The following is a 19359-nucleotide window of genomic DNA, read 5'->3' as shown; positions in this document are numbered from 1 at the left end:
CTCGCTGCATGTGCACCATCTTCTACGTGTCACTAAAATGAAGACAAGGAAAGTTTACACGTGTGCCCAGACGGACCTTCTAGGATTTATAAGAGTTTGCAGTGTTTTGTGAAATGTTCACAGGACTTGACTGTATGTAAAACACAGCACAGCCAGTGATATTCATACAGAGCGCTACGTGGCGTTACCAATAAGAAAACCTAAACAGCCTACTTACATAGCCCCCATGCTCCCCTCAAAAAATTTTACGAAAATTTGATAAAATTTTTCATAATTACAATAACAAAGATATCAAATGCACACACTTATTGATAGAATGTTGGTCAAAAGCTAAAATTTTCTCACAGTCCATAAAGACAGTCCTGATCATTCATCACAGTAAAACTGCCGTTTCTTTTCTCAAAGTCTGAGTAGTAAAAGACAATGCACACGGAAGTAGTGGATTTCCACTCAGTCTTGAAGAAGTAGTGTTGTCCTTCCAACAGAAATACAGTGCTGACTCTTGACATGCTGACAGGTAATGGGCCACAACAGAGTAAACCCACAGCAGAGTCATTCGAAGTTTTGAAGAATATTGGTAGGTAGGTCATCACAGAGCAGACCACTGTAGTCCTGATAGAGATTACGGTATTGGTGGGCCACCAGAGGTGCAGACCCACTGTAGTCCTTGTAGAGATGGCCAGCAGCCATCTGCTGTGACTGTGCAGGTGCACAATCACCATTGAATAGTCTTGCGGATAATATAGCAAGTCCATAACCCACCACTTGTGCACTCACCAAAAAAAATTTTGAAATGTGCTTAGAACCAGCAATGCTGTTATCCAGTCCCTTGTTGAATTATTAACACACGTGCAAACACTAACAGTCCCTACTTCTCACATATTGTCCATTACTATGACCAACAGAAATGTGTGCAGTGAAATGAATGCTTACAAGTTACTTAATTTGATGAACTGGTGTCAATTACAATATTATAACATGAAAATAAAATAGCAAATGTTGAAAATACATCATTAAAGAACATAACAATACAGATAACATTTGTAGTAATACAGGCTTTACAAAAGAATAGAAATATACATATACACCAGTGTTACTGGCATTATGACATGAGTACCTACATAAAAGATCGGAATACCTTTTGAAACATCAACTTTACACATGATGAGCATTAAAACAAAACAGAATAAAAAATATCTAAGCATATAAACAAAACAGAATAAATAACGTCTAAGCATATTTACAAGGTACATAACATATTATTAATGCTAATTATATTTGAGGATAACAGTATTCCTCATCATAGCTTAGTATTAGAAGAAGAAAAAATTCTATGAAACTACACAAAGACAGGAAGAAAACAAATACACAAGGGTACACAAACACATAGTGGGATAACACAAAAGGAAAGGACATGGTTTGTTTTCAGTGTAACATTTGGTACTGCATTCCAACCCAAAACTTTATTCCATAGATCTTTCGTCTTATTTCAACCTTTGCTTCCACCAAAAAAAATCCTATCCAAGCATGCTTTCTGTATTTTTCTCGTATAACCTTTCAGTGCATGTCTTCAAATTCATCGCAACTCATTCATTATCGGCTACCCCCTCTTAAGCTAACTTAAATCTACTGAGCTCAGATGCTAAACTAAGGGACGAGGCAATGCAGCAGCACAAAACAATTAACGCAAACAGCAATGAAAAAAAATGCAGATTTGCGAAGAAAGCAGCATTATAGAAATTAGCAAAGCAATTGCAATATTACAACTAATATAAGGCAATGTGCAGCAAACAAGAAAAATAAATCAGTAGTAAACTGGCTTAGAAGAGTAACACAAAGTCAAATTCAGTAACACTATGCCTGGCAAACAGCAGCAGCAAATGAAATAACTTATATCTAAACATGACATAGCTCAAGCAGAAAAAAACATTACACTAAAGACAATAATGCAGACAAGGGAAATGTATATTCACATCTTAATGTCTATGTAATTAAAGTGATGAACCACAAGAAGTTATTCTACCAAAAAAATTACCAAGTAGTTGAAAAGAAAATTCCGTAATAAATTCCTGTGAAGGGAAATGTCGTTTTATGCTCCTTCGTTTTTTTGAATAGATCATAAAATTATTTACTGGATCTGTAGGCATAAAATATTTATATTAGTACATCTATTAAATTTTATTTAACCAATGCTGCTGCAGCTAGAAACTTGATATTAAACAAAATGAGTAAATAAATACATAAAGCAAGCCATATGGCATACTCTCAACTAGCATGACAATAGCCGTGAAATGTTTCTCATCGTTTCACTAGGCATTTTAGTAAATATCATAAATTAAGAGCTCCACAACGCGAAAAAATAGGTTGGAAATGCTCACAAATTTGTGTTTTTACGTCATTACAGACTTTTTGACATTTCGATTCGATGTTATGTAACTCAGTAGTTAAATCTTCACGTGTTTGTTCAAGCGTGGTGTCTAACCTTCGAAGATTTTGTTCCAGTGTGTCTAACTTTTGAAGATTTTGTTCCATTGTGTATAACTTTTGAAGATTTTGTTCCATTGTGTCTAACTTTTGAAGATTTTGTTCCATTGTGTCTAACGGTTGCTGTGTTTGTCTCTGATTTTGTTCCATTGTGTCTAACTTTTGAAGCTTTTGCTGTGTTTGTCTCTGATTTTGTTCCATTGTGTCTAACTTTTGAAGCTTTTGTCCCATTTGTTGCATTAATTGTAATAACAATGCACTGGTGTCTGAAACATGTTCCTCAGTGCTATTCGGCAATGCATTTGACCCGGCAATATTCGCAGTTTGAAAAGCAGAAAATGTGTCTTGACTTATTTGAGAAAAGGGTGAGGACGATAAACCTGAATCTACAGTTTTTGCAAGATTGTGTCCTGTCATTTCGGATTCCTGAGGCAAGCTGTTGCCGACCGATCGATCGATAATGCTTCCCTGTTCACTAATTGTTTCACTGTCTACACCATTGTTTGCAGCCCGCTCCATTTCCCTATGTACAATTACCAAATTACTACTTTGAACATTAGTTAATTCATTACTCGGTGGCGCTAACACACTGCTTTTGTCTTCACTGTCATTTCTGAGTTTACTTTGGAGCCTAGTATTACGTTTTTCACACGCCATTATTGTCACAATATTTCACACGACAACACAGAAAAACAAAATTTGAAGAGCAAAAATAGGGGAACACATCAGCATAGCACTGAAAATAATATCTAGTTAATTGCAAGCGCAGCTGCGAAATACTTGCTGCAAATCTACATGCATACCACAACTGTTTTACTGTACAAGAATGAAAAAATACAACTACAAAGGAAATTCTCTCTACAATTACACACTAGCAATAAACAAAATCTACCCTAATTACACAAACTACAAGGAAAAATCAGAAGATTCCAGTGAGGTATCCTGGCAGGATCGCCATATGAAACGTCCTCATAGAAAAATTATACAAGAGTGTGCTTAAACTGACACACAATATTTTTAGCGCAACGCAATCTGACTTTCAAAAATCCCTACAAAAGAATGGTCCTGACTAACATTAACCTATACCTTTCACAAATCACTTACCTCACAAATTTCTTCGTTACTCAAGCTACAGCAATACAGCGGCGCTACTACTGCCAGCTAAATAACAGATTCAAACTACGGAAGGCACTAACTACTAGTAGGCATAGCTAGCAAATGAAAGATTTTAGTAGAGAACAAACAATGTATTTACCTTATAGTCATCAAAAGTCATAATATATGCAGCAGTTCATGACATTCATTTTTACAAACTTTCAAAACTCCGCCATCTCTCTCCCCACATCCACCACTGCTGGCAGCTCACCTCCAACTGCGCAACGCTACGCGTTGTTTACATCCAGCTGCCCAACACTACAATGGCAGACAACAATGCAAACTAGCCACAGACTGCACACAGCACAGCCAGTGATATTCATACAGAGCGCTACGTGGCGTTACCAATAAGAAAACCTAAACAGCCTACTTACAATTAGAATACTTTAAATACATTTTATTGAAAAATTCATTTCTTCATAAATTAAGATATTTGCAAGTCTGCGTTTTGCAAGTGCAATTTTTTTTCGCTGGCAAAAAGTTGCTGAGTTAGACATATATGGCTGACACGACCTAATTAGTAGGAGATGGTGCAGCCACTACAGCTGCCTTCGAAATCAATGTATTCAGGTAAGTGCTCCTTTGTTCCTTACAGATTAGTTTGTTTCGCTCTCCACTTACCTTTCCGACAGTTTCTCTCCTCTCTCTCTCTCCCTCTCTCTCTCTCTCTCTCTCTCTGTGTGTGTGTGTGTGTGTGTGTGTCTCGCTCTCCGTGTTTCTCACAAAAAACACACAACACACATAACACAAAATTCCTTTTCCATTGACACCGCATCAATTCCTTTAGTTCTCGCACACTGATCGCGCAAAGCGTGGTGCCATCTGGAGGAAAACGACAGAGAGAACAAACACGAGAGCACTGAGAAGGAATCCAGCTGTCGTGACGCCAAATGTCCGAGAGCTTCTCCCGAATCGCTACACGAGAAAGCGCAAGCAGACGACTTTGCGCGTTTGCTCCAGCATTTTGCTTCCTTTTGCGACGCCCAAAGTGACAAGGATGGCGGAAAACAGAGAAAAAAAGTACGAGTGAACGAAATTCTAGCACTTTCAAGGTGACATGTGCAGTGTTGCGGAAAACGGCGTGTTTCTGTTTTGCTCCACCAGAACGCTTGTCACTGTCCAGTGACTATCTTTCCTCTTCTCCGTAGCACACAGCACTGGATTTCAGCCACATTCGAGATTTGAATCTTGCACTGAAGTGTTATACCATGATTCGCGACAACAAGGCTTAAATAGAAGTACATGTGGATGGCAGCATTACAGTATCATCGATAAGACTGAGACCAGAGGAAGTGGGAACAAAACGTCTGATTTAATCTAACTCGCTACATGGTAGGCTTAGTGAAATGTAGTGTGGGCTTCACCCTTAAGTCATTGATGTGTCTGCTTTATGTAACTGTAGCGAGGTGATTTTTGTGAACTGGTTTTGGTGGAACAGTATTCATACTCCAAAGTAGACATATGTATTTCACATGATTTCAGATCCGAGGTCGCACATGCATGTTTACATGGTAAGTCAGTTAAGTGTAGAAATGAAGTAACTGTCAATTGAAGTCTGTACCACAACGATATAATCAGACAGCCTTTCCTTAATTGCACGCAGGCCGTTGAATAAGGTCTTGTAAATAACTTCTACAGCAAAGAAAAAGAGAGAGACCCGAATTCTGAGTAATATCATCAGATTTAAAATTAGGATGAAACTATAAATAGCAACTAAAACCTACGGGCGAACTTGAAACAGTCACTATTGATACGGCAGTGAGTTTGTTGTGGAATGTAGGATGTGCTGCAGTCGTTATGGAGAAGTTAGAATTTTAAAAATTTATTAAAATAGAAGAATGCCTATTCAAAATTTCTAGGCCCTCAGTCCGGAGCCGCGCGACTGCTACGGTCGCAGGTTCGAATCCTGCCTCGGGCACAGATGTGTGTGATGTCCTTAGGTTAGTTAGGTTTAAGTAGTTCTAAGTTCTAGGGCACTGATGACCATCGATGTTAAGTCCCATAGCGCTCAGAGCCATTTGAACCATTTTTGAACCTATTCAAAATTGTATACGTGGCTCAAAGAGCCACTATTCAAATAGCCAAAAGCAACAGCTACAGAAATGGAGCTCACTAGATGACAATGGGATTAATCGAGGTCAAAACTCGAGGCATGTAATCTGAATGTGTCCACAGTTTTCGGTTACACTTGGTAATTTTTTCCACCGTGTACAAACTATAAGGATTGATCGGTGGGATGATACGGAACGAAGAAGGTCTAATGTACTTTTGTCTGGAAATGAATGGTTTCCATTCTAGAGACCATTTATTCACTCATACTTTGTTACAGAGACTGCGGTCTAATACCCGCTGCACAGTGCACCCACAGATACAGGATACATGTTTTCTTCCTAGAGGGTGGTACTGTTCTTCATACGTCATGCCCTAGCGTCCTCTCCTGCTATGGTAATTGTTAATGTTGTGTCCTCTTCTCTTGCTGACTCACCTTATAGTGGATGTGATATAGCGTTGTACACAATGGTTCCATGTTCAAAACGAGAGCTTGCCAACGTGATGTTTACTTATGGAAACGTAAATGGCAACTGGTGGCGGGCAGAAAGGTGTTCAAATGATCAAATGTGTGTGAAACCTTATGGGACTTAACTGCTAAGGTCATCAATCTCTAAGCTTACACACTACTTAACCTAAATTATCCTAAGGAGAAACACACACACCCATGCCCGAGGGAGGACTCGAACCTCCGCCGGGACCAGCCGCACAGTCCATGACTGCAGCGCCTAAGACCGCTCGGCTAATCCCGCGCGGCAGAAAGGTTGTATCAGGAGACCTATCCCTGCCTACAACAACCACAGCATTCAATGTTTGCATCAGTGTTTCGCCGTTTGTCTGAGACAAGATCGTTTCACAAAGCAGGAAATCATGGAGGACCAATCCGAAATGTCCAGATATCAGAGTTGGACGAAAATTTGATAAACACTGTGGAAGGCGACCGCCATGTTAGTACCAGGCAGCTGGCCCACCAGTACAGGGTAAGCCAGACGACCGTATGGAACATTCTCCATGACAATTGTTACTACCCTCATCACTTACAGCGTGTTCACGGCTTACTAGCGACACACTGCCCAATTTGAGAACAGTTTTATCACTGGTTTCTTAACCAGACAACCACAATTCCGGGATTTGTGTTATCCCTCCCATTCACAGATGAGGTCACCTTTATGCGGAGTGGTATCCTCAAGTTTCATAAGTATGCAGAGCCCCTATGGTGTGGTGACAGCGAATCGTCAGCAACGGTGCGGCTGGAATGTATGTGGAGGGATAACTGGTGACCGTATTTTGGGACCAGTCTTCCTTCCATGTCTCCTAACAGGCCGGAACTACCAGCGTTCCTTGCGGGAGATTTTACCTGAACTTGAGAACGAACTGGCCTCCCACCACCTACCACTAATACTGCACATGAAAAAGACACTGCAGAACATCGAACCACCCTAGGTACTAAACGACATGTGCGAGGATCGGGCCCTTTTCAAGGAAACGTTTGATAGTCGTGTCCTGGAGACGTATTAAGTTACTCACACAGAACAAATAGACGTATCTGTTGAAATAAATGTCGAGGATGCAATTACTGGCGCCATTTCAGTTCTTACACTGTCAAGACAGTCAGCATCCCTGTCCCACGAAATCCTTGGTCTCATCTCAATGAGAAATTATCTCAGGAGATAGACAGCTAGCAGGCGCCCATTGTAGAAACTGCTCAATAACGTGGTCCAAGGAATTAAATGGAAGAAAATACAAACATCTACAACTACACAGTCGAACTAGAAAAAAAAAATTTTTTTTGCAATCAAGACGGATTTTAAGTAACATTATAAAATCACTGATTGCTGTTGTCCCATAAGACATTATGTCTGTTTTTGCAAAGGACTAGAAACTCGCCGAGCACAATACCATACGACCCGGCGTGTGGAATCTCAAACGACACTTCACAAAGAAGAAACACTACATGCCTCGTCTACAAGGGGTCAGATAGCTCTGCATACTCTGCGGAGGATTGCAGAGCTCATGGATAGCACACTTCCAGCGTCATTTACACCGAATCTGATTCCTCAGGCCTATAACTCATACTTGAAATGGAGCAGGAAGTTACTCGACTTGTAGCTCAGCCTGTGCGTCACTGTATCAGACACGCTAGCACACACGAAATTAAATGGGCTATTAAGCATACCACGGCTAGGAAAGCTCCTGGTGCGGACGGCATTCAGAATGGCGTCCTCCAGGAGTTCACGGATAAACTCACAGAATACCTCACACATATCACGAATGCCTTTCTATGACACCAAGACTTCCCTGTGTAGCCTCCCCCTCGCTTATCGACCTTAATTACTGTGAAAAATTAAATCGCGTGTACCTAATGGAAATTTGGGAAAAGCAATCGTCACCGAAGTTAGTCTGTCGGTAAAGAGGGAGGAAAGGGTTACATCTAAATGAAAGGAAAAATGCAAATGAAACTGGTGGAAATTAATTTTGAAAAGGGGTAAAGTTAATAAAGAAAGTAAATGTGCGGCCGTTACGTTAACAATTAACTAGCGGTAATTAGGTATTTGAGGTTTGGGGGAAATTACGGTCGCCAGTCCTAAGGACAATTACTATAGTAACTGAAAAAGAAAGCTTATTACACATATAATTAGCACTAGAAGCGTGGCAACTGAAGGTTGACACGTGTAGTGTGGAAACTGAATGTTTGTCAGAAGTAATAAATTTCGCTACACTCTGACTTAATTTAGCAAAATAATTAATAAAACCGGAAAATCGAAAGTTAATTTAGTGACTGAAGTTAATAGTGAGCTTTCTTTCTGAAGCACAACGAAATTCAGTAAAATACGGTTAGTCTTGGACTACCTCAACAATCATTTCAAGAGCTACTTGAATCTACGCAATTTAGAAACAGGAGATTTAACTTCGAACTTAAATTAAATGATTCTGAACAATTAACAATAGTAAAATTTAGTACGTACCAAGCTGAGCTGCAGTCACAGGTAAGCTAAAATACGGTAACAAAACTCGCACTCTTAATTTGTGCTTGTGTAATCTAAATATTGTAGCCAGCTGTGAATACCTTAACTGGACTTTGAAATTAAAGCAGTGAAATCGAATGATTCTGGCGTCTGAATTTCAACGACACTCGGGTTCATTCCGGAAAAGGAAGGGACCCTGCTTGGTAATGCAATTGGGACAATGAGCAACAAAGGTTCATGCTACGTTGCTGTAATTTAGTTATGAAAATGGAACAGTTTGAAAAGCTGAGGTCTGCCATACAGTTCTAAAACTTTACGTGCTTCCAGTCTTCCTTGTTGGTTGATTGGAGGCTTGAAGCCGTCGATCGAGGAGGTGGTGACAGTCACTCATTGTCGGCCGTCGCTGTTGCAGAAGCTGGATGTTGGCGCGCCTTCTTCTCGACACGGTCACCAGGCGAAACGGGCTCTTGATGTGCTCCAGCTAACGCTCCCGTCCGCGACACCGTGTCAGAAACTACCATAGCAAGTCGAGCGCAATTACATGCTGCCAAACCCTGAAAGCGCGGCAACTCGCGGGAGCGTCACACAACACACCTGCTCCACTGCACCACCCCAGCCAGACTCTCCCTCTGCCCGCGCTCCACGCGACAGAGTTAACACTACCAAAGCTCCTAAACACTTTGGTTTTCCACACGACCTATCGATGTATTCGTTCGATAGAATAGTTTTCCCTAGGCGAGACCCAGCGTATAAATACAAATAATATTCATAAAACAAACCAACATAAATGCATATATATATATATATATATATATATATATATATATATATATACAAACAGTAAAACAATTACAATATATAAAGACACAGAAATGTCATATCTTCAGGTAACAAAATAAGGAAAAAAAATGATAGTGCAGCAGTTGGATATAGGAGGATATGCATTTCCGGCGTTACACCTGCTTGTTGGGAGGTGGCCAAGGTACTGACGTTCAGGAATCCTGGGAAAGACCACCTCCATCCACAAAATTACCGATCCATCAGCTTGTTGAGCTGGCTCAGCAAGTTTATTGAGATGGTAATACTGATACGTCTCACTAGGCACTGCATCAACAACGACACCCTGAGACCGGAACAACTCAGCTTTGGTAATCATCACTCTAGAACACAACTCCTCCCTGTAGTAGAACGCGTAACTAAAGGCTACAACACCAACAAAGCAACACGGGAAGTGTTTCTAGACATCGAAAAGGGCTTCGATCATCGATCATATCTTGCACAATGGCTTCATACGCAGGCTTAACGACGCTGGTTTCCCCTATGGACAGATACATCTCATAGACTCATATCGCACCAATAGATGGTTCAACAGTGACGTTCAAAGCAAACAGTCAACACGACAGAGAACACAACCTGGAGCACCACAAGCCAGAATCCTGGAGCCCCTCTTATTTAACCTATACATAAACGAACCACCAACTACACAAACAAAACACGATGATTGTCTTCTGCGCAGATGGCACCGCCATCCTAGCGCAAGACCAGAAATCATCGAACATTAAACTTGTGGCAGCAAACTGCACTCAGAGCTGCCAAGACTTTCTTGGAACGTAGGCGTGCAAAAGTAAACTTCGACATTTTCGAGGCAGTACTTTTCACTCGTAGAGCGAAACAACTGCACAGACAGCAAAATTGTAGGTAAATAACAATACATACCCTCCCACTACGTTTCCGTGAGAACGTCAGGTACCTATGTGTCTGGATGGACTGGGCGTGGAGGGGCTCCACCTTTTCTTTTTTATGGAAAACGGGGGGGGGGGGCACTTGCTGACTTTATGTGGATCGAAAACGATACAGTTTGTTGACGAAGCCATGTTCTTCTGTCTGCGGTAATCGTAGATTATAAGTTCAATATCCGTGAACATGTAGTAAGACAAAAAGTAAAGATTCACGTCCACTCAGTAAGGACATCAGCCTAGGAAAGTTCTGCAAATCGATCAAACTCACTCCTGCCAGAGAACACACTTATATTTAGATAACATCAACTATTATGGAAACTATTTTAATTAATATCGTATGAAACTCCAACAACATTTCCCTATTCTGTAATGTTATGCTTCTACTTACTACTCTAGGCTATAGCTTCGTAATCAGCGACTACGTATTTTATCTTATAGTCTTCACTATGCTTTATTCACCGAAGTGTTATTAATCAACATTTCATTATAACAAATCCTAACAAGAAAGACATGTTTATCATTAATCTTCAATGTGCCGTTACCTCATAATGGCTTATTCTCAAATAAGCGAGCTATAACGCGATTATAACTAAATATTAAAAATTTTAACCAGCAATATGGCGTTTCCCATCGTTGAATCACAACAAATCCTACCAAAAACGATTCGGCCTCGATACATTAAATGGGCTGGTGCTTAGAAATATCATGCTCATACATTCATGGCGTGTGACGTATAACGTAAAACGTGTAACATATGAGCTTCTACTGAGCACAAGAAGTGTAAAATAGCGTCTTACTTTCTGCTGTCATCAAGCTTTAAGCTTATGACATAGGTAGCGTTCTTGCTTCCTGACTTGTCCAAACATAGGACAGACAAAGGACGGTAGAATTGGTAGAGCGAACAAAGGCTGAGCACATCATTTTTCCTTAAGAAATTACCAATTTCACAGTATACAAACAATCAGAATGATAATTAAAACCACAGACCTGTCATGCATGTGAAACCTTCCCGTCTCCTCTATATCTCTTTTGTTACGCAACCTTCCTTTCTGCAATAACCTATGAATCTTTTCCTTAGGATTTCTATCTTTTGATTAATAATAACAAATGAAATCTTCCCTTTGAAATGTATTCTCTTTCTCAATCCTCGCATACAAATTTAGTTGCTGCTTATTAAAAGTGATTTTCCTATTATTTCGAGGAAAAATAGAATTTGTCGTCGTCGTGGCCCTCAGTCGTTATCTGTAATAACCCAAAACTGTTCCTTCCTTTTTTTACTGCTACTGGATCGCCATCTGACTGCTGCATCGAACTGCGACATGAATATACTGGTTTACTATACTCTATTAACTGCTGGTGGTCTGTCATGATAAGTGGCTGTATTTATTACCAAAGCTGACGTTATTCTTTAATACAAAGCTGACGTTATTCTCTAATTAATTTGACTGAAGTTACGTAATTGATAGTTACACTTTTTCTTGACAACAATAAAATTTTTGCAAAGTTTTACGTTGATGGTTTTTGGGATGGATTATAATCAGTAATGCAACATTGCTGGCAAAAATTGATTATATTCTGAAAACGTTTCTTCAAATATTTACTGCTGGTAATGAAATGATTTTACAAACGTTCAAATGGGACTTACTTTTTACAATAATCTTACAACTAGCATTGCACAAACATACCTTAAGGAGTCTTGAGTCTCGCAAAGAAAATAATTCAATAATATTAGTTCCTCTTATGATAATAGTTAGCTGATGTCTCTGTCCATCCGTTTATAATCTCTTGTAAATCATAGCTAGTGGCTGGCAGGAACACCGCTCCTCTCAACCTCTCGCTTCAGACCTGCTACCGACTCGCTTCACATCTTGTTTACTACTGACTTCGAACGAACGCTAAAGTGAGGTCTCTCCTGCCAAAAATGCATTCTGGGGCAGACAATCCCTGCTACCGTTACAAAATGTATCAATGCGCGGTCCTTCCCACTCTTTTCTTAAAATGTATCCATACGCTGTCTCTCCGGCCCGTTTTAAAATTATATCAATGTGCGGTCTCTCTTGCCAACAATACTTTGGTGCAGACATTCCCTGCTACCACAATTATTTCCAACATGACAAATATTAATTATTCCTACTTAATCCTATTAATAAAATATAAACATCTTTCATAAATTGTGGTTTGACAATAGACAATAGTAATATACACGTCTTACACATGTGATATATAATAATTAACAGCAAGCTTCTCTTACGTAAGCAGTCTTTAATACAAGAAAACTAACAATTGAAACAACAACTTCACTTACACAAGCAAATCTAAAACGGACAAAACAATAATTATAATAGCTACGGTTTATCACAATAAATAGGCCGAAGCCCCATTTACAACAGCAAGGGCCATTCTTGAAACTCAGAAGACAGAAAGTCAGAGTCATATGGCCCTTAAGTGAAACTCACACGAGTATAACAGTGGAATTAAGAGTAAAGGTTCCTAAATTAAATTACACAACAACGGAGAACATGAATCGATTTTCCGAGAAATAGGCCAACTTTACAACTTTAAGTCTGGAAATCTTGCAACGCGTTCCAAGAAGCGTGCCAAGCTGACTGTAAAGAGCCGTGAATTACAGATGGAATTTAAAACTCCAAAACTTAAGTACAGTAAATGTTCGTGAACCCAAGTACAGAAAGTAGCTTTTTAGCTTCGTTACATTAAATTACAAGACAGGACAATCTGTCTTAAAACCACACATCAAGTAGAATATCCCAGAAACTTAACTTGTTTAGCAGCTACAGGTGGAATCAAAATTCCAGCGAGAGCTAACTGCCACCGGAGACGCATTCCTAGTACACACAGAGACCGAAATGCAGAAGGACATACACGCAGGCAGGCGCCGCGTCAGTTACAATATCATGGCTTAGGAGCTAAGGCTGTCAACAAATAGCATACACATTACGATACCAAAGTCAAGAGCTCCGGCAGTAAGGTCTTATGCCTTTCAAGGCTTAATAAAGCTCTTCAAGTGCTGTAAAGTTCGCAGAGCAATTACTTAATTCTAACCGAGCGAGGTGACGCAGTGGTTAGCACACTGGACTCGCATTCGGGAGGACGACGGTTCTTTCTCGCCATCATGATTTAGCTTTTCCGTGATTTGGCCCGATGACCTCGATGCCTGGTCTCCTCCCCCACAGCAACCCCAACTTAATTATAAGTTACGTGAATGAGGCGTAAATCATTTAATTACAAGCAGAAATTTCAGTTATTATATTAAAACTGCTAATATAAAAGGATAAGACACCTGTGATAAAGAATAATAGATTAACCGACAGACATCGAGTGGTCTTTTGAAACTATAGAACAACAGATGCAAGCTTACCTGCCTGGCACCCACTTTAGGTTGGTTGATTGATTTGGTGGAGGGGACCGAACAGTGAGGTCATTGGTCCCATCGTATTAGGAAGGATGGGGAAGGAAGTCGGCCGTGCCATTTCAAAGAAACCACCCCGACATTTGCCTGAAACGATTTAAGGAAATCACGCGAAACGTAAATCAGGACGGGCGGACGCGTGTTTGAACCATCTACCTCCCGAATGAGAGTCCAGTGTGCTAACCACTGTGCCACCTCGCTCGGTCAGACATGAGGCTTAACATTTACAGATAGGACTGAGGTTGCAGGCCCTCAAGATTAAAACCCATTTAAAACAAATTGAAAAGAACATTACTTTATGTTCTGGCGTAACCACAGGCGCCGGAACGAAGATGAAGAACGCAAGAGGAGAGAAGTCGGTGAGACGAAGTCGGCAATGGTGCGCTGATTATGACCACACCAAGACAGGAGCGCCCTCTAACCAAAGGGAATATAATGGTCGCTCCTGCCAGGGTCGGCCGCACAGTACCAGACCGGGACTTGCAGACCAGGGCAGTATTAGGACAGTACTAGGACAGCACCACCACAGCAGTGACGTGTGATCCATACCAATTGCTTGCATGGACCTTGTATACAGCAAAGGACTTTGATTGTTTGCATGTCACCCATCGCTTGCGACACAGTTGTAAATTCAAAGTTAAGTGTCGGGGTGCCGGGGCTAGCAGTGTATCTAACACTAAATTCTTCTAGAATCTTCATATGGAAACGATGCTCTAAGCCCCCCCCCCTTTTCTAACTCCGACTTTTGCTGTTGCACATGGATTAAGAAGAAACGTGAACTGACTCTAATCGACCCTGCAAGTGGAGCAGAAAAGAGTTTGGCACCTGCAATAATTTAATTTGATAAATAACTTTCATTAACGTGGTGAGAAATGAAAGGTTGCTCTACCGATCTACAGAATGAAAGTTCTGTCGAAAATAACAATTTGATTTATTATGTCGAAACTCAAAATAATAAACACAACACATGAAACACTTACAATATGTCAAACTGGATACTAAAATAAATGCTGCGAAGGTGAAGTTGTCTGTAAACTAGCTTGTGACGTTTATGACCAAGTGGTATGTGGAGCCAATTCCTTGCAACTCAAATCGTAAGAGAAACAGACAACCCAACATTACATCTACATCTACATCTACATCTACATGATTGCTCTGCAATTCACATTTAAGTGCTTGGCAGAGGGTTCATCGAACCACAATCATACTATCTCTCTACCATTCCACTCTAGAACAGCGAGCGGGAAAAACGGACACCTAAACCTTTCTGTTCGAGCTCTGAATTCTGTTATTTTATTTTGATGATCATTCCTACCTATGTAGGTTGGGCTCAACAAAATATTTTCGCATTCGGAAGAGAAAGTTGATGAATGAAATTTCGTAAATAGATCTCGCCGCGACGAAAACCGTCTTTTCTTTTATGACTTCCATCCCAACTCGCGTATCATATCTGCCACACTCTCTCCCTTATTACGTGATAATACAAAACGAGCTGCCCTTTTTTGCACCGTTTCGGCGTCCTCCGTCAATCCCACCTGGTAAGGATTGCACACCGCGCAGCAACATTCTAACAGAGGACGAACGAGTGTAGTGTAAGCTGTCTCTTTAGTGGACTTGTTGCATCTTCTGTGTCCTGCTAATGAAACGGAACCTTTGGCTCGCCTTCCCAACAATATTATCTATGTGGTCTTTCCAACTGAAGTTGTTCGTAATTTTAACACCCAGGTACTTAGTTGAATTTACAGCCTTGATAATTGTATTATTTATCAAGTAATCAAATTCCAACGGATTTCTTTTGGAACTCATGTGGATCACCACACACATTTCGTTATTTAGCGTCAACTGCCACCTTCCACACCATACAGCAATCTTTTCTAAATCGCTTTGCAACTGATACTGTTCTTCGGATGACCTTACTAGACGGTAAATTTCAGCATCATCTGCGAACAACCTAAGAGAACTGCTCAGATTGTAACACAGGTCATTTATATAGACCAGGAACAGCAGAGGTCCTAGGACGTTTCCCTAGGGAACACCTGATATCACTTCTGTTTTACTCGATGATTTGCCGACTATTACTACGAACTGCGACCTTCCTGACAGAAAATCACGAATCCAGTCGCACAACTGAGACGATACCCCATAGGCCCGCAGCTTGATTAGAAGTCGCTTGTGAGGAACGGTGTCAAACGCTTTCCGAAAATCTAGGAATACGGAATCAACTTGAGATCCCCTGTCGATAGCGGCCATTACTTCGTGCGAATAAAGAGCTAGCTGCGTTGCACAAGAACGTTGTTTTCTGAAACCATGCTGATTACGTATCAATAGATCCTTCCCTTCGAGGTGATTCATAATGTTTGAATACAGTATATGCTCCAAAACCCTACTGCAAACCGACGTCAATGATATAGGTCTGTAGTTCGATGGATTACTCCTACTACCTTTCTTAAACACTGGTCCGACCTACGCAATTTTCCAATCTGTAGGTACAGATCTATCGGTGAGCGAGCGGTTGTATATGATTGCTAAGTTGGGAGCTATTGTATCAGCGTAATCTGAAAGGAACCTAATCAGTATACAATCTGGACCTGAAGACTTGCCCGTATCAAGCGATTTGAGTTGCTTCGCAAACCCTAAGGTATCTACTTCTAAGAAACTCATGCTAGCAGCTGTTCGTGTTTCAAATTCTGGAATATTCCATTCGTCTTCCCTGGTGAAGTAATTTCGGAAAACTGCGTTGAATAACTCCGATTTAGCAGCACAGTCGTCGGTAACAGTACCATGAGCACGGCGCAGCGAAGGTATTGACGGGGTCTTGCCGCTTGTGTACTTTACATACGACCAGTATTTCTTCGGATTTTCTACCAAATTTCGAGATAATGTTTCGTCGTGGAACCTATTAAAGACATCTCGCATTGAAGTCCGTGCCAAATTTCGCGCGTCTGTAAATTTTAGCCAATCTTCGGGATTTCGCGTTCTTCTGAACTATGCATGCTTTTCCCGTTGCCTCTGCAACAGCGTTCTGACCTGTTCTGTGTACCATGGGGGATCAGTTCCATCTCTTACCAGTTTATGAGGTATGAATCTCTCAATTGCTGTTGCTACTATATCTTTGAATTTGAGTCACATCTCGTCTACATTTGCACAGTCAGTTCGGAAGGAATGGAGATTGTCTCTTAGGAAGGCTTCTAGTGACACTTTATCCGCTTTTTTAAATAAAATTATTTTGCGTTTTTTTCTGGTGGATTTGGAAGAAACGGTATTGAGCCTAGCTAGAACGACCTTGTGATCACTAGTCCCTGTATCACTCATGATGCTCTCTATTAGCTCTGGATTGTTTGTGGCTAAGACGTCAAGTGTATTTTCGCAACCATTTACAATTCGCGTGGGTTCGTGGCCTAGCTGCTGGAAATAAATTTCGGAGAAAGCATTTAGGAGAATCTCGGAAGATGTTTTCTGCCTACCACCGGTTTTGAACAAGTATTTTTGACAACATATTAATTGCTGTTACAGTAGTGAGAACTCAGACCATGAACACCCAAGACAGAACCACGTAAGAAAAGACAGGAACAGGAGTTCTCTGTTGAGCTCTTGATTATCACTGAGCAAAATTCGCTAATCTGCCGGTGCTGCGGACATACATTACCAAGCTGTCTTCTTAACTGCTAGGACACGATCTGGCGTACCGGAAGCGATGGCTGGTTCATTAGACATCCAGTCGAGTTGATGATAATCTCGCGAGTATAGTCCGAAATAAATTATCCTGGTCTGGTTCTTCCAGACTAAAGACTTCCTATCAATACAAATGCGCCTCTGATGGAGATGAAGAAGGCCTGCCACACAATCACTGACGGTACAGTGATTGATTTTAACAAGCGAAGTCACACAGTAACGCCGATACAGTCAACTTTAGGCAAAACTGCTAAAGACGGACAATGTAGGCCGCTTGTACGCAGAACGCTCAATTGCCAACTGTACTCGAAAAGTTACATTGAAGTCGAAACTTCAGCAACTTCGTCAAACAGTTACAATTAAATAAAAGTATATTAGACAGCCAACAGAAGGCAGGTTGTCCAGAGCAGCGAGAGCTCAGTCTTGCGACCTACTCCGACCGAAAGGCAAGAGCAGACCCTCTCATGAGCACCCGTATAAGCCGAACGCAGAACATTCCGCTCCCACGACAGTGGTCGTGGTTAAACGTTCCTATCAGGAACTCTAAAACCGGCGAAAAATTCCACTCTAGTGCTGACGCACAACTATTCCACCAATGGAGATACTTGCCGCCAATTTCTGTACCGATTTTGCTACGTCACAGAGCTATCCCCTGAGCAAGCCACTCACAGTTACGATTTTGCCGAAAACGCGGGAATTTGCCCGCCAAGACTGCCTGGGAATACAAGTCATTCCAACGTCTCGCTGGTAGCCCGCCAGAAACTGTTTTCACTAAGTTTCTTCGAAGTAACGGAATCTCTAGCCCAGCCGCTCCGTCAAGCCCCTGTGGGCGTGTCACCGCCGCTCTTATGACAATGTCGGCGTCTGGAAAGCATCCACTCGACTCCCTCACACCCGTCGGCTTAACCCTTTCAAGATCTGCAGAACCCGCCTGTCACCAGACCACGTGGGTGACGAGAGATGCTGCGTGGGAAGTCAGCGTGTGAAGGAATAGAGACTTTCCACCGCATGCAATTAGAGAGGAAAATCGAATTACTCAGAGTAAGATAGAAATATTAGAGTGGGTGCATGCCACCACTCAAAGTATTGTCTATATTGTTTATTGCAATAAAAAAGGTTAATGTGATTTGCTTGAATTGTTGTATAGCATTCCAAGGACGCAGCATCCTTTAGGCACCCTATACGAGACGAGTGTGCAAGACCCCTCAATTTAAAACATCAAAAGCTGGCTCATCATTGCTCGAAACTTACAGCAGATAAGAAATGACTTAGAGCTAAGTAACAGCAATTGGAAACACCAGTGCAGATTAAGTACCGCCGGCAGTATCCGAGCAAAGTACTTCAAAACAAATTTACCACTTCTGTCAGCAGCCCATCTAAATAAACGTTGATGTAATCCGAGACTAACTCAGAGGTTCTAACAGACCACTTGCCCTGATACGCTTCTTATACACACATAAATAGGAATCACTAAGCCAATCAGTAAAGTTACGCTCGCCACTTGAAATAGGCTGCAGTTATCGCAAGATAACCTCATCTTTCAAGCTGCGCAGTTAGTACTCCATATGCCATTATTCAAAACACTATTCCGGCCGTCAACATTCAAACTGCTCACAGCGAGATGATTCCAGAAGGCTAAATGCCGGTGCACTATCTCTGCAAGACCCAGAAATCAGCCGCAATGGATGCTTTCGGGCATAAGGCACAGAATACAGCGTGAGTCCCCAACGGCCTCCATGTCAAAAGACCCGCACCTCAGCAGGCAAGTTCCCCATCGCACACCCCTCAGATTTGGTGGTAAGATGGCACGGTGGACAGCCTGTCAAAAACTGACCGCTGTTAGAGCATGAAAACAGGGATAAAGTGT

The sequence above is a fragment of the Schistocerca cancellata genome, chromosome 6 (assembly GCF_023864275.1).
Source record: "Schistocerca cancellata isolate TAMUIC-IGC-003103 chromosome 6, iqSchCanc2.1, whole genome shotgun sequence".
Taxonomy (NCBI): domain Eukaryota; kingdom Metazoa; phylum Arthropoda; class Insecta; order Orthoptera; family Acrididae; genus Schistocerca; species Schistocerca cancellata.
Note: the sequence above shows the minus strand (reverse complement) of the source record.